This window comes from Gallus gallus, chromosome 3 (genome assembly GCF_016699485.2).
Source record: "Gallus gallus isolate bGalGal1 chromosome 3, bGalGal1.mat.broiler.GRCg7b, whole genome shotgun sequence".
NCBI lineage: Eukaryota > Metazoa > Chordata > Aves > Galliformes > Phasianidae > Gallus > Gallus gallus.
In genome coordinates this window covers 72,384,378-72,401,340 of record NC_052534.1, presented here as the reverse complement: position 1 = coordinate 72,401,340, position 16,963 = coordinate 72,384,378, and the positions used below count along the sequence as shown (strand labels likewise).

Here is a 16,963-nt window from a genome sequence, read left to right as displayed (position 1 = left end):
TGAGGTGGTTTTTGTTTTGTGGAACCACTGCTTACATTTCTGTGTCAGCATACTCTAGAGGTGGCCCCTGCATCTGCATTGGTAGAATTATGACTCAGTTATGATGTGAACATCCTCCTTTATCATGATATCATCCTTTATCAGGTTTCCAAGACATACTCTAGATTATACTTGTAATCCACATGTTAATTTATTCTTTCATAGGGAGGCACTAGAATTAATGTTAAATTTGATGGAGTTTCCAGGATTGGTGGTACACAGTTATAGGCAGCTGGAACACACTGCATGTGTTTTGGCACAAGGATTGAATTGGAACCTCAAAAGCTTCTTCATCGCTTAATAAGGAAATGAGGGAAATGAAACGAGGCATCACAAGGTAATTGACTGGTAATAGATTATTTCTTGTGATGAGATTTCGCAGGGATGTGTTGTTTTAACATATTTAATGAATCAACTGCCATCAAAAATTATCTTAATTACATTCAAGACATTATTCAATATCTGAAGCAGAATGACAGTGGAGGGTGGCTAGTTAAAAACATGCTAGTGTTGGACTTTCACTCACAGGATGGTTAGCATCACTTCCACAAACAGGAACTGTAATCATTATGTTGCTTCTATTTTATGTTGCATTATCATGTGTAACGTCTATGCCTGCTTGTTCTTTTCTATTTTTTGTGCATTATGTACAAATGAACATCATCAAAGACAAATTGTAAGATGTTTGAGTCATGGTGCAGAGGCCTGTGCTACAATGAGAAATCATAGAGATGACCAAGGAGTTGTTTCAAACTATGTGACTGTTGAACACATCTCTTGAAAGCTGGATTGATCCCCTGTTAAGCTTTTTAAGATTCATGGGGTGGGGAAAATGGCTTGTAAATTATTGAAGTTCTGATTTTAGTTATTTTCCTGTTTGTAAATATTAGCATAGTATTCTCATAAGTTATACGATCTCCAGAAAATTACACCTATTTTATCCTTTCTCCTCATTCTTTCTCTTCTTTTGTTCTATCTGCCATGTTCAGATCACCACAGTCTATGAATTATAGAATCCTTAGAAAGGGACCTCTGAGGGCCATCTAGTCCAACTCCACTGCAATGAACAGGGACAAAATGAAGCTTGAGCCATGGGTTGGACTGTGGCAGACCAACGAAAAACACTTTTTCTGTGGTCTATCTGGAGTAGTCTCAAACACTTGCAAGATAAGACCACTGCCATGGCAACATGCTAAATGCTGAAGACATGGTCAGACAAGGGAGACCTGTGTAGGCAGAGCAATCTTGCTCGGTCCAAAACTTCTCTTTACTTTTATGTTTTGACTGCAGACTTGTTGATGGTAAACACTGTAAATCCAGCAAGGACAAAAAGAATGCCTGAGAGAAGTTTGGGGGGGAGGGGGGGGGGTAAAGGTCCTGAAGTCTTTGGTACCTTAGGGGCATTCTCACAGACCAAGCAACCCCCTCTCCCCCTCATTGGCTGGACCAACGCTGGAACCTGGACTGGTGATGCTCTTCTCTTTCTGTCTCTTTCTCCTCACCACCCCCCTCAGACTCTTTTTCTCCTTCTTCCCCTCATAAGTACTCTAAACAGAGTAATAAGCCTAACACACAATTTCTCATTTGACTACAACTACTCAAAAACTGCTGAAAAAATTCAGACTCATACTGATTTTTTGAAAGAGAAGTCAGTAACAAAGTTATGGGCAAGATGTATAAGGGGAAAAAAAAAAAATAACGTCCATCAGAAAAAAAACAGGAAATGAAACCTCTGCCAGTGTGCTATATAAAAATCTCTTTATAGTCCCTAAAATATTCTTTGTGTTGGAATTAACATTACTTAGTACAAGATCTAGAAAAGGATACATATCAAATCAGAAGCGATGCTTCTCCTATACTTCCAAGACAAAAATGTTGATTTTAAACTGCTTGTTAAACTGCCAACTAAAATGTATCTTTTCTGCCTTTCTCTAGGATAGATGAAGTAATTTTGCCTGATCTAGTTATTTTCTCTTTATTTCTATTGAAAACACTTTCGTACTCCAGATGTCAAGCTTCTATTAGCAGCTCTCATGCACTGATGTGATTCAAAATAATAGAAGCCTTTGACTAACAAAGATTGTTTTTTCTATTTATAAATTTTAATAATGTATTTCTACATAATCTTTACAGTAAAAGCCAACACAACTACACATCATTATTTCGTTTACAGGAGAAAAGATCACTTCAACAAGACTCATTCCAGCATACCTTACTAAAGCATGGCTCTCATCCAGGTTAAACCAGCAGTCCAAGAGCCACAATTAATCTCTCAGAAAAGTTTTATCTTGCTTGCTGTCTTCTCCCTGCTACCTTATTTCCTAAGAGCACTCTGCAACAGCAGTTAATGTGATCCACCAGCAAACTCCTCTCCTTGATGGCTTTCTCATAGTTTCCTACCGCTCCCTCTCCACCCAACAGACATACAGGAGAGGAGAGAGACTTTCAGGAAAGATGCAATGGATTTTTCTGGAAGGAAATAGCCACTTGGACAATTAAGGTGGCTCAATCCTAAAATTTCTTGGAAGAGGGATACTTCAAGAGCGAGTCGTAAATCATGACTTATATCCTTTAACAGCTCAACCCTGTTCCTGGCTATTTCCAAATGATAAGGCAGTGGCAGGTGCTGATCCATTTACAGGCTAACAGTACCCCCCCCATCAATGTAATAAAGCCAGCCATATGACAAACGTGTAGGGAAAGGCTCTAGTGTACTTAATGCCATCTCTTCCAGTGACCTCTGTCGCCTACCTGGCTGAAAAGGCCACAAATTCCTCCTTCCAGTGTACTCTGAATAACAGTTCTAATGCTGCGTGTTGAAGAGGTTTAACACTGCTGGAACACCAACTCATTTTCCAGAATGCGTTTTATTGAAAATTTCATTTCAGTTCAGCAAGCATAGAATGGTAATTCTAACAACTACCTGTACATACTTTAAATCTTTCCTCAGCCTTCCATTTCCTATTTAGCACATAAACTATCTTTGCTTGCTAAGTTCATATCATTTTTATTTTTACAATGAGCTTTTCAGATATCCTCTTTTCATTATAGAAGTACTTAAGTTTCTGAAGCGCTACAGACTCAGGCAGTGCCTGTTCTCACTGCAGACCTCTAATTTCTCTTCTTAAGCAAAAATAACTCATGAAATTCTTGCATATTGTTCCACTTCGAATAAGTATTCCCCATAAACAATATGTTCAAATAAAGTTATAAGCACTTGCTCACATGCTGTAATTTACACCCATACATGTACAGGATACAATTTCAAAACAGCAGAGCAGACTCCCTTGTTTTTGTGCTGCCCTTCACTATCTATATCTTCTACTGTCAGTTTGAGGCCTTTGTTTGAAAGTGAGTGTAATTCTAAATGTTTCCTACTGGATACCGACTACTTATTCCTCATGCATTAATCCACAACTCATACAATGCTGAGAAAGTGAGTAGCACCAGTTATTCTAGTCAGTCAGAGTTTTCAACCCCACCAAGCTAGCAAGGAAAGGACTTTAACCTCAGGAAGACAAGGCACTTAGGAGTAAAGCAAGAAATGTAAAACAAGCATGTGGTTTACTACCTCTTAAATTACCACCTTGGTTAGTGGGAAGAGGAGCACCTACAACCCATCTATATACCCTTTCTAATGCTTTGTAAGTATTTCGGGCTACTCGCAGCTCAGGCTCCTGCCTTCTCCTTGTCCAGTCAATGCCAGCAGCCAAGTAAAATATACATGTTTTATAGCTCATACATGAAGTTCCCGATTTATAACTTCATCGGATCCATAGTAGCTCTACTCTTTCCCACAAACTTGAAATAATCTCAGTTTATTTCTTAGTTTTAGGTTTTCAGTAGGACTGTGTTGCTGCGAGGCCTTTTTTAAACCATTATCTAACTGCTGCCCTGTAGTTTTAATGACTATTTTAGGATCTGCTTTACCGTACAGTTTTTGTCCATTTTCTAATTTTAATAGCAAATTTTTGTTCAGTGACCTACACACCAGGACAGCTGAGTGGGAATTTAAGGTATCTTTTGTAAATACTAACAAAGCTATGAAAATGAAGTGTAAAATGCAGGAAATTAACTTCTCATTGCATCATCAATTTATCAATCCACCTAAACGAGTTTAAAATACCAGCTTCAAGCAGTCTGATGTTCTAGGGACACTCAGCTGCCACTTCATTTATAGTCTGTTTCCTTAGCAACGCTATAATCCATCTGGCTGCAGAAAGCTAAATTCCTAAACCATATCCTCCTGTACACCGGAAATAGCCTCAAAAACATTTATATTTTAAACAGCATCCAGTCATCGTGATTAGCAAGCACATAAATGATCCAAAAAGGCAATAACGTTCTTAAAGAACACACACAGACGCAAACTCTCCATCACTTGAATCAGTGATTCACATACTGCAAATAGCACGCAGTCTTTCAACTTCCAAGTGTTACAACAGCATCTCTTCTTTGACATTGCGGTCCTAAGCAAAGCTGCTGAAGACCCAGGTTCCGTGTGCTGAGAGGGAGAGATTATGCACACCACCTCCCTGCAAGTTTCAGGAATGAAACTATTTCTCTCATCTTTGTTTCACTAGGCCTAGCTGAAGGACCCTCTAGAGGTGTACAAGAACAGCCCATTTTCTTAAGACTTCTCTATGATAAGTAATCTGAAAAGACCTGGGACGCAGTGCTATTAACGGCAATCAGCAAAACCCAATGAAAGCTCATCACATTACAAAGGATAGCCACTTATCTTAAAATACTTGCCCTTAAGGTTTTTGCATCTAGAACTAAAACTATCACCTATGAAAACTGAAACAAAAATCTAGTCCCCAGCAGCAGCATTTACTCCTCATTAAAAACCCATGATGGGTAAATGTGTTTGTACGGGAACTGTTGTGTCACAGCCTGAATCTCTGATTGATCACCTGGGGAAAGGACCGGATCAGCCACCGGAGCACAGGTGAAGGCAATTCAGCTGTGTGACCGGAAGGGCTGGAGCCCGGCTCCACCTCTCTTAGACCCCATTTAAGGGCTGACTGCCTCTGGAAAAGGATTTCCAGTTGGAGATCCCTCCCTTGTGGAGTTCTTCTCCATGAGCCTAGATCCTCGGAGATGGGTGAGCATTCCTTTCCTGTTTGTCCTTTTGCAATTACTCCTGTATTGCCTTTCCACCACACTAACCTTTCTGACTATAATGGTGTTCTTCACCATTTTCATTGTGTTATCTGCAACACAATCCACATCACATTTTCTGCTGTGGGAAAAGCACACCCAGTAGAGCCCCCCCATGCTGATTTGCCTTTCGGGAGAAGAGTTGGGTATGATCTTCTCTGCTACAAGCAGGTTTGCTTTAAGCTGGGGGTCAGCCTCTTCTCTCGGGTGACTAGTGATAGGACTAGACGGAATGGCTTCAAGCTGCGCCAGGGAAGATTCAGGCTGGACGTTAGGAAATACTACTTCTCTGAAAGGCTGGTCAGGCACTGGAATGGGCTGCCCAGAGAGGTGGTGGAGCCACCGACCCTGGTGGTGTTTAAAGAGTGTTTAGATATTGTGTTGAGGGACATGGTTTAGCGAGAGCCATTGATGAAGGGCGAATGGTTGAACTGGATGATCCTGTGGGTCTTTTCCAACCTTAGCAATTCTATGATTCTAAGATGCATGCTAAAGATTTGCAGCATTTATGTCAGAGACAATGTCAGCATGGGTGTCCTGCATTAGGAAGTACTGTCCAGCTGTGTGATGTTCCTTAGACCATGCATGCCACAGCTTCAGGCTAGCCCACAGAACAGTTTGTACCTTGTGTGGATCCAGCTCAACCCTCATCTGTGACTCAAGGCAACGGTCTTTATCACAATATTTTTCAGCCACTTGCTGAAGTAATTTGTTACCACACTCACCCAAAAACTTTAAGTAAGACCTAAAATAGTCAGGAAAATCAGTTTTGAGACTGGAGGATGACAAGCAATTCCGCAGTGATGCAGCCAAGTTCAGATGAAACAGTAAATACCACCAGGGCATCTCCTACCAGGAAGAACAGATGCAACTTAAAATAGCAGAATGCATCTCGCACATACGTCATTTTGCATAAATTTGGCAGCTCCAACCTGCCAACAAAATTCAGTTCTAACCTAACAGCTCAAATTCATAAATATTAATAAAAAAATAATCTGTGCGTTGAACAACTTCTATGTTACATGAGTGACCACAGCAAGCTCTCAGGACGTTATCTATTAATCACAGGTTAACTGATGGATATAGTTGATTAAACTTGCTTTTTGAAAATATTTTCAAAATGCATGTGATCTCTTTGCTGTGTAGATGACAGCTCTTTGGACCCAGCTCTGTTGCCACTTCCTACACTGAGCAGCAAACTGAGAAGCCCTTTGGGCAACATCTGACAAACTGCGTGAAGCACTCCTCAGTAAGAAGCCCCAGCATAAGATATGACAACAGATTGTTTCCTTTAATAATGCTTTTTTGTTCCCCACCAGCCATATCTTTCCTACTAGAGCTGAGACTGACCTCCACTAATTTCAACAGAGCACTGAAGTAGTCACATCAGCTTGGTCAGCAGTCAGACATTATTATTTCTGGAAAGCAGGAGTAATCTAAGCTAAAATAGATACCTGAAACAGTTACCTTGTTTCTTAACAGTACAGTGTATGATTTCTACTTCTCTAAGTAACTACATCTGCCTGTATGTATCTGAACTGTCTAAACAACTAGTTCAGTGATATATTTCTGTGTAACAGCTGCATAATGCTTCATAGGTGCGTGCCACCCAGGAACAGAGACAGACTTGGAAAACAGCAGGGAAACCTGACAGAATATATGAAGACTGATTTCAGCCTTACTAACAATAGCTAGGAGTGCATCACTGTACTGCCAATGTACTGTGGAGATGCTTTTTCAAGTCTATTATTTGTGGTGGCCTTGAAAACACGGATGTAATCCAACTCATTTGGATCTAGCAGTCTAACAGCAGAAATGCTATTACCTGAAATGTTATGCTTTGATTTGATATTTCTAGGAAAGATGCCTGCAGTCTGAATCTGCCTTCTTATCTTACAAAAAAAAAAAAAAGGGAACGAGAAGGGAAAAGGTTCTTAACTTAGGTTAGCTAATGCACATAGTCCCATCTCTACCCTCATAATAAATGCAATGAAAATTTCTTATGGCAGATGTCCCAATACCAGTAAGGCACAGCACAACCTCTCCCTGTTATAAATACTCTGAACATGCCTTTGAGAGTCAGCATTAAATATTGCCAAATTTATTTTAAATGTCACCTCCTTATCATAAATGACAGGCTTGGCACTTGAGAAGACATGCTGAAGATTTGGTAGTGCAAAGGATGGAATTAAGTTTTCAGCTCTACTAACTCATGTAACATTCAAACCAGAGATAAGGCAAGAGGTGGGAAGTTCCACTTCTAGCCAGTTGGTTTGGCACCAGATGTGGTAATTCCTCTCCACACCACACACAAATTTGTCCAGAGTACCCAATACATGCACACAAAGTTCTGGGGTACCACACACCTTTTGAGGAATGTAAAGCACCAACATACTGCACACGTTCTTTTGATGCTTCATGGCATGCCCTTGGCTAGATGTATGAAGGTTAGAGTTCAGTTTGGAGATTCTTACGTTGTTTCTTAAAATGATTTTGGTAGTAAGGGGAAGAACAAGAAATTTGGATAGAAATACTGCTTGAAATAATTATTTCCATTTAGAGTTTATGCATGTATAAAATATACACACATACACTTAGTGGTGCAGAAATCAAAACGTCATGAATGCATTATGCTCATGTATTTCTAAACACATCCATAAAAAGCATGTATGACTCCAGAAAGAAAAGTCTTGAGAGAACTCAGAAGCGACAGCAGACAGAAGATTCTAAATCAAAGCGATCAAGTAAAAGAAGGCTTGCTGGAGTAGTATCTACTGAAGACTTTAATCAACATGTAGTATCGTGTGTTTCCAAATTACTTTTCACATTCGACAAAGTCACCTGTTTCTCACATACCTTTACTATCATTATAGACAAAGAACCTCATACAATCCTCTGTAAGGGTGATTGTGTGTTACACTGATGCAGAAAACGGGCATCAATAATCATTTCAAGAAGTATCAAGTACTGAGTTCTAAGAGAGCTTTAGAAAGATAGAAGTATTTTTTTTTTCCATTTATATTTAAAATATACACTTCCTCTTCATTTTACAGACCTTCTGTCTGTGAACTTTTTCCTGTAAATCTCTCTACTGCAGTAATGTTTTTAAAATGGGGAGACAGTTTGCACGAGACAGTGAAGTAATGAATAACATGATGCTCCTGAAGAACTGAGATACCACACCGATAAACAACATGGCAGAAGCACACATCAAAATGAACTTTTGCTCATTCAGAGCGGGTTTTAAATAAGGCATGTGACCATGTACTGAATAAGGACAATAAAACAGAAGTTTGCGAAGGTGCTCACAAAGGATTACGTTCCCTAATATTAGCTGTCCTAATAGGTGGATAGCAAGGCTAATAAAGGCATCAAGGTTCTCACCACAAAGAGCAGAGGTGCAACACAGCCAGCAATCCAAACACAGGTGGGATAAACCACTTTCTGAACAAGCTTATTTTTCTCCCCTAACTGTACAGGTGCCCGGAAGGCCAGCTGAGACTACAGCAGTGTTACCACACTCCATAGCTAATTTCTAACAGATCCCTGAAAGGAAGCCTGTTGTCTGCAGGGTTCAATTTGCCACGCAGGGGTCCATAGACAGCATAGATGCTGAAAACCATCACAGGATAGCTAGTTTTCAGATTGTCAGGCTGAAGGCTTATATTTACCTCCTAATCCAGCAACCATATTAACACAGGCACCTATGGGAAAACGTAATGCACTATCATGTGAGATAAAAAATAGGAACTTCAAAGAGACTAGATAGCTGCAGATTAGATCAAGATAAAATACTCTAACCGCCCAATTAAAAATGACCAGCAGCTAGAAATTATATATGAGATCAACCAAGGGGAGGATCTGGCAGAAAAGCACAGGAAGCAGCTGGCCAACAAGAGAGCCCAGAAGAAACAGGGCAGTAAGGGGAAAAATATTGTGGAGCAAACAACAGTAAATTCATCGGTCAGCACTGCCATGCAGATAACGGAATGGAAACACATTCCACATGTAAGTCATGCTACTTCCCTTCCTTGTCTGTCCACGTATGAATCATGACCTGTGGCTACAGGTTCAGGTAGTTGAAGTCCGAACCAGCACCTACAGGCTCTAACTCTGCTAAGAAAATGGAAGGGATCACAGACACTCCACAAAACAATTACTTGTTTTAGGGAGAGAAAAAAAAATTGTGAAAATTACACACTCATAAGAGTGTGTAATTACTTTTTAATGTTAAAAAGTAAATGCTACTAAGGCTTGAAAGTCAGGCTCACAAGACTTGAGAACTAACAGTTATGGAAATCTAATTAAACACTATGACATAGTCTTTAATTACGTGGCTAAATACTATTTACCCACACAGAATCCAACTTCATTTAGAAGGCCCAGCACTCCTTTTCTCTATAATTACTGTGTGCTACCATGTCATATTTAATCAACACAAGCCAAACTCTGTTTTAGTAACTCCAAGAAGGAGCAAATCAGGGAAGGGATGCAAAAAGCATCCACTGATTTTGGCTGCCTGTTTTTAGATGCTAAATGCTCTGAAAAAAAAATGGATCCTACATCGTACAAAGCAGAGCTCCCAGAGGCCTTATCACCAACACTTTCATAGCTTTAAATTTTCAAACACTTCTGTGCTTATGTGGCCTGAACAACGTTCTTTTAAACACAGCTTTTGTATAATCTCCATCTAGATTGAGGTAAATTAGGTTACAGTTACGCAAGAGATTTTTCTAAGCGCCGTTCAAACCAATGGGACTCCTTCAACACTTCAACATACGCCCAAGTGCAAACAACCGACTGAAATAGCGCTTCCGCACAGAGGGAGAAGGAAAGGACTGCTCACCTTTCTCCTAAAGTGCAGGCTGAGATTAATATTTTATAATGTTTCATTCAAATGAAATTGAATGGAATTTCACTGAGACCTCCGCTTAAACCGCCTGTTCAGGAAAGCACTTAAAGCGCTTACCAAGTCCCACAGCACACGTAAGGTTTAAATAAGCTATCCTCAGCTGAAAATGAGGCAACTAAACAATTTTCCTCAAGTTCAAACCGCACCACTAGCTAGGTTAGCAAAATAAGGGCTGTTAGCAAGTACAGGGATAAAATACACCATTCTGTTCAAGTATTTTCTGTGTCTGTGAGAGGCAGCGTGACCTGACAGATCAATTTTCAATCTGAGACTCTATTTCTGGATTCTACAACTGAGATTCCTTAGAAAAATAGCCACACTTCCTCTTGTCTCACTTCCCTCATTTGTAACAATTAAATCTGATATCCTTGAGAATTGCTTTGAAAATTATTTATGAGGCTATTATCTGAGATAGACTAGATATATCCATATCCGAAAAGCAAGCACAGCAAAAAATGTAACATTTACAGCATTTCGTTACTGAAATAAACTGAGAGATACTACAAAACTGTGCACCAATTTCAGTGTCAAAAAAAAAGACTGCAAGAATGACCAAGGTCCACAGGATTTATCTTTAATATCTGCTCTAATAATTTCAACAGACTAGTAATATCTACTGGCATCTAAAAGTAAATAATCTTCTCCAGAGCATTTAAAAAAAAAATAATAATAACTCGCTCTGCCCAGCTCAGTACTGTTAGAAAAACTATTTGGAAGATATGAAAACAACACGAGAACCCAGGCCATGGATGGGTTCACATCTAGCCACTAGGATTGCTTATGGACATGTGGTGCTCTCGAAGCACGCTGCCAGAAGGCAGATGGAAGTTGTGCCATCTCCTGGTTCTGCTTACTCTCCTTTATTGGCAGGTGGGAGAGCCACCAAGCCTCCATTTGCCCCCTCAGCACCCACCTGCACAAGGAGAAAGCAGCAGCCCAGGCAGGTATCAGCAGCTGATGAAGGAAAGAAGCGTTTTGCAGTGCCTGCGCTCCTTGATGCAGGCAAATTAGATCACTGTGACTGAGCACAGGCTTAAGAAAGACTACTTACAGTGTTACTGATAGGCTATGCCTGCATCAGTGCACCAAACACCACCAGGAACTACTCCTGGGCGATGGAGCTCACTTGATGACGCAGGCTGCCAACCTGCTACAGACCAGCACAGTGTGCTTCACACCCCAGCCCACCACAGCTCTCCCACACAACTCTTGAGCATGATTTGGATTCAGCAGGGGCCAGGAAACAGTCCCAGCAAGTTGCTCACATACAGCTCCCCTCTCTGTGAAGAAAGAGGTCAGCAGCACCGACAAGGGCTAATCCATGCCAGCAGGCTTCAGGGCCAGAAAACGATTTCGGGGATATTTAATTAACAGGTGGAGAGCGGACACAGCATCTCCAGGCTTTATCTGTTGTTATTCTCACAGGAAGATTTCAAACGGCAAATACCATGAAACACATAAAAGTTATCTACACCCTGTAGCATACAAGAAGAAAACTAGAAACGAGTAGAGCTCATCTTGGCATGTTCCTGCTTCCTCAGGGCAGCCAGACTTTTACACATGGCCTAATGACACCCACTGTCCAATTTCATTTTCTTTAGCTTAAAGAAGAGAAGTTCTGCATACATCTGATATGCCTTCTTACAGCGAGGCCACTGCCTAGTAAGTGAGTCATGCAACAATAGCGTAAGGAGCCGGGCTTCTGAGGGACGATCATCTGGCAGTAGACATTTCAATTGGAAGTTATTTAGAAATGGCAGTGATTAGCAATTAGTTAGAATTATTAAGTTTGCTTTTAAAGACTAAAAATATCATTACAAGGGAATCTATGATGTTATCCTGGAAACTTGGCTAGAGCGATGTTGGCAAATACATTTTCACAACAGGTAACAGCAAAAACATCCATAAAAAGACACCGGGGAGCTGTCAGTAGATCACTGTTTAAGCGGTACTCTTTGAGATCCCTTTGTAACTTCACGTATCCAGGAAGAGACTATGTAACCTACACAGAACTGTCCCTTTTGCAGTCCAGTCCAGCACGAACACACAGTTTTGGTTCTCAATCCCTCTGAGAGCGACCGGGAACGTGCCAGCCGTGCCCAGCCCCGGCCATCAGAACCATGCCCGTTCCTGCCGCATCCTTACGCACAGCCCGTCTCTCTTGAAAGCGTCGGGCTGCTTTGCGAGGCGAACTTTACGACGTGCTGCACTGCGAGCTACCGTAGCTTGCTCCGTACTGCTGACTTTTAAAAGCCACGCACACGCGAGACCACGCCGCACGCCCAAAGGAAAAGAGCACGCTTTCAGAAAAGACGAAAGAACAACCGGTGTTTTTCAGCGAGGCACTTCTTTTCGCCGCCAGCGCCCCCGGAGCACCCTGTACCTGCCAGCACCAGCAGCGGGATCCCCACACCGACCTCCCGCACGCCCACATGCCGACAGAACGCCGCCTCGCTCACCCCGCGGAGCGAGCCCGGCCCCGGGTCCAAGCAGCGCGCCGGAAGCGCCGCTCCTCCACCCGCCGCCTTCGGAGGAACCCCCGCAGCGCGGGGCAGCGCCCAGCCGTGGCGACGGGACCCGGCGGCAGCTCTGTCCCGCCGCCTCCCGGCCGCCCCGAGCCCGAGCAGCCCCCTCGGGGCTCCCAGCCCGGGACGGCCTAGCGCAGCCCGCGGTACCCCCGGCCGGGGCGGGCAGGAATGCAGGCAGCCGGAGTACCCGTGCGGTGTCCGCGGGGAACCGAGTCCGCTCTCCTCGCTCGGAGCATCCCGGGCAGGGGGCAGCCCGGCCGCCGAGCGACGCCTTGCCTCACCTCGCAGCGTGGCCGACGTCCTGCAGAGCCCCGCGCAGCGCGAGCCCGGACGAAGCCCATTCCTCCGGGAAGTTTCCTGCCGTCGAGGCGGCCGCGGAAAACAAAAGCTTCAAAGGGTAGAGGAAGAGGAGGAGGAGGAAGGGCAGCGCAGGCAGGAAAGTGAGGGGCATCGCTCTCCCGCGGCGCCGCTGCCCGTGCCCGCCGGCCCCGCGGAGGGCAGCCCGCTCAGCGCCGCCTCCCCATGCGCTCCGGCGCCGGCTGAGCTGCACCGGCAGCGCCGCGGAGCCGCCGGACCGAGAAGCGAGCAGGCGGCGAGCCAGCGCCTCTTCTCCCCGCTCCCTCCCTGCCTCCCGCCCGACCGACCGCCCGCCCGCGGCAGCCACCCCGCGGCCGCCCGTCCCGCTCGCCGCAGCGCCGCGAGGTCCCGCCCACCCGCGCGGGGCTCCGCCTCCCGGGGGCGCGCGCACGCTCCGGCCCAGCGGAGTTGCAGCTGCCGGCGGAGGTGGTTTGCGGTCCTCGCGTGTGCCGCCCGCTCCGCGTCCCCGACCCCGTGTGGTGCGCCCGAGCCCAGTGCCGTTTGAGAAGGGGTCTGCGGTCGCTGCCCACCTCTGTGCGTGGGGTGCGCTGCTGTTGAGTTGGAGACAGCGCTCTTAGAAAGCCGGGTTAGAGAGGTGCTGAAGGCAGAGCTTAGTTAACTCCAACCTCCTGCTTGGCAGGGATGTAAATGCAACGTATGCATTGTGGTGGTGATGTTTTAGTTCTTCCGCATGTAAAGGAAGAAATAATGATAAAATCATAGAATTTTGAATACGGAAGGGATCCACAAGGATCACCGAGTCCAATCCCGGGCTACACACAGCACCACCCAAAATTCAAGCCCTGTGGCTGAGTGTTGTCCCTTTGCATCTTGAGCTCTGGCAGCTCGGGGCCATGACACGTCTCTGGGCAGCCTGTTCCATGCCCACCACCCTCTGGTGAAGAACCTTTCCCTAACCCCCACCCTGCCCTTCCCCTGACACTGCTCCATGTCGTTCCCTCGGGTCCTGTTGCTGTCACCAGAGAGCAGAGCTCAGCACAGCACCTCTGCTCCCCTCGTGAAGAGCCATGAGCCTCCCCTCAGCTTCTCTACTCTGAGCTGAACAAACCGAGGGACCTCAGCCGCTCCTCATATGTGCCACCTTTGTGGCACATATGCTCTGGATGTTCTCCAATAGTTTTATGTCCACTTACATGGTGGTACCCAAAGCTGCACACAGTGCTCCAGGTAACACTGCATTAGCGCAGAGCAGAGTGGGACGATCACTGCGTGTACACTGACTAATATCTGAGGGCTAAGATAAGACTATAAGCCTCCTCATTGCCCACATTGCTCTCTAAAGAAGAAGATTTAGCCAAAACCATATCAACCTCAACCTGAGCTGGGGCCTCCCGATGCTTAGAATTGCAAGGTTATAGCTCATAATTTGTGGCTGAGGTCTTCGTGGTCCATGATTACAATTGAGTAGAGTAGGATAGGATAGGATAGGATAGGATAGGATAGGGTAGGGTAGGGTAGGGTAGGGTAGGGTAGGGTAGGGTAGGGTAGGGTAGAAGTAGAACAGAACATTATAGTGTAGCTGGAAGAGACAGGCAAAGATCATGAAGTCCAACTGCCTGACCTCCTCAGGGCTGATGAAAAGTTAAAGCACATTACTGACAGCATTGTCCAAATGCCTTTTGAACACTGCCAGACATGGGGCATCAACCAACCCGTGAGGAAGCATGTTCCTGTGCTTGGAACACATTTTAACTACTAGTTTTATTGACACAATTAAAATACATATCATTTGGCAAGACTTACTGTATCATAATAAATGGGTTTAGAACACCGTAAATTGATATGAGCACTCTTGCTTTCTATTATATCACAGAACTACTTGATGTCTGAGTCAGGGAGAGTCTTTTACAATCCTTTTCCTTATTCAAACTGCAGTTACCTGCCTGTCAGCCAATAACAGATCCCTGTATCAGATCACAGCCACCTGCAATGAGCTCAGAACATGAGAGGGAGGAAAAGGAAGCTTCTGTTCTTCTGAATGGGTCTCTTGATCATGAGGCTGATGTACCAGCAGAACACCAGCAGCTCCATCCTCTGCTCTTGCTTTGGTTTTTAAGAAGTACCACTCTTATCTGACTGAGCTGAGAACCACAGCACAAAGCCAAAGGAAGCAATCTGGTGTTAATAATTCTTGACCAAATAAAATTACATTTATTATTTGAATGTATTTAACAAGTGACTAGGAGCATGGGTTTAAGTGGCTAGGAGCATGGGTTTTTTTGTTTTTTTAGTTTTAGTTCTTTATTGGAGAAAAAAAATGCTGCTAAGTTCTACTGCTTGTTTTGGACAGTTTAAAACAAAGCAAAAAAAAAAAATACAATAGCTGTGAGCTCCATTTGTTTTTTGGGATGCAGCTGAGCTCCTCCTATCGAAAACAAGCATAACTAAACAGTGAGCAACTGCCCCACAGGGGCCTCTGATTTGCTTTGCTGTAGTTGACTGAAGTCTTTAAAGGCTCTTCCTAGCACAATGAAGATGTAATCTACTGATTCAATTTGAAAATCCTCAGATACTATCACTACACTCCATCTTGTGGAAGAGGCAGCAACATATTTAAAGTGATCCTACTGTGTTTTTATTTTGTTTTGTTTTTTTTGAGTAATTAAGCCTAACAATGTCTGGTTCTCACTGCGGTATCAAGGAACTACAAATAGCTGCAGATACAAGAAGGACATAGTAAGAATGATTTGCTGCTAAGAGGCAGTGAACTTCCTTGACAGCCTTAAAACGTCTCTTCAGAGCTTATTATTCCATTGACGAATTTTATATCCTACTGTTTGAGTTTGTGCTGTGAGTCGCTGCTGTGGAGATTAGTGCTCCCCCAGCACTCTGCATGCAGCACTATGCAACCTGTGTATACTGTTTAATTGAGAAAAAAAAAACAAAAAAAAAAACCCCACCAAAAAGCAAACAAAACAAAAACAGCAGTATGGAGAGATGAATTTTGTCCCTGAGGAAATGCTATATCTTGCCTGGGCTCTTTAATACTCAGTCTGTCATATTGTACCCTGTGGATCTGTGCGCATGTTCTTGGATTTAGGTATAAGCTTCGCATCGCTTTTTAATTTGTTTTAGGAAGGAATTTTAGGAAAATATTAAAGGGTGCAATCTGAATAGGAGACCCAGAGCAGAAAGGAACATGTTTTCAAGGTGAGACTATCAAGGAGTTCCCATAATTTGCGTGACTCATTGTAAGACTGAAGAAGCCCATTGAAAACAACAGCAAGGTTGAGCAGCGCTCTGTGGGGATATGTGGCTGTGGTAAAGGCTCCATTAAGTACAATTGCTTTGTAGGGTTTTGGTTTTGGTTTTGCTTGTTTGTTTACCCTATAATAAGTGAAATACCTTGGCTGTATTTAGGAGATTGTACTGAGGATCACCATCTGCCTTACAAAAATAACAAACAAACGATGAGGTGCTCACTGCCCTTCTCAAAGCTGCATTTTGTGGCTTTTGACCTTTTTTATCTCTTGATGTTCAGTGCTGCTTTGGGAAATCGGAATAGGTATTGAGGCAACAGCTATGAACCATGGAAAAGGCGTATTCATACATATTTGTGTCTGGCTGGGTGCAGAGAAAATTGAGTAACTTATCTGGATTCACAGCCATAGAAAGGTTAACCTTATAATAGTTGCCCTAGGACAAGCTTGAAGAGAAAGCCATTTAACTTTAATGAATAACTTAAAATACAAAGGCCTAGTTATTCCAGCTGTTCCTTGTAGGGAAGAAAAAAGGTTATCTTGAGAAAGGACTGCAGAAAAGCTTAGTCATTCAGACCCAAAAAGGCAGGGAAAAAACAGGTCTTGTGCAGGAAGAAGTCAAGAGGAAACTTGTACAAATGAGGGTTCTATGAGTTACCTCACCCCAGAAACGGGCTCCACACTGAGGTTAAATTTAATTTGCAAAAGTGAACCATGCCTTTTTTTTCAGAGCTCTGCCCTCT

At 43.5% G+C, this 16,963-nt stretch overlaps 1 protein-coding gene across 5 annotated transcripts in view; it reads right to left on the bottom strand.

The window, feature by feature from the left end:
- Positions 1–13,345, bottom strand: part of GPR63 (G protein-coupled receptor 63) — a 29,634-nt gene extending 16,289 nt beyond the window's left edge. For 2 of the 5 annotated variants that reach the window (XM_015284676.4, XM_003641015.6), the window contains exon 1: positions 12,924–13,345. The gene's annotated coding sequence lies outside the window, so the exon portion shown is untranslated. Of the gene's footprint in view, positions 1–11,165 lie in introns of all 5 variants that reach the window. The other 3 variants (XM_046939374.1, XM_046939373.1, XM_046939375.1) reach the window with 3 other exon arrangements.
- Between the last annotated feature and the right edge of the window lie 3,618 nt (positions 13,346–16,963).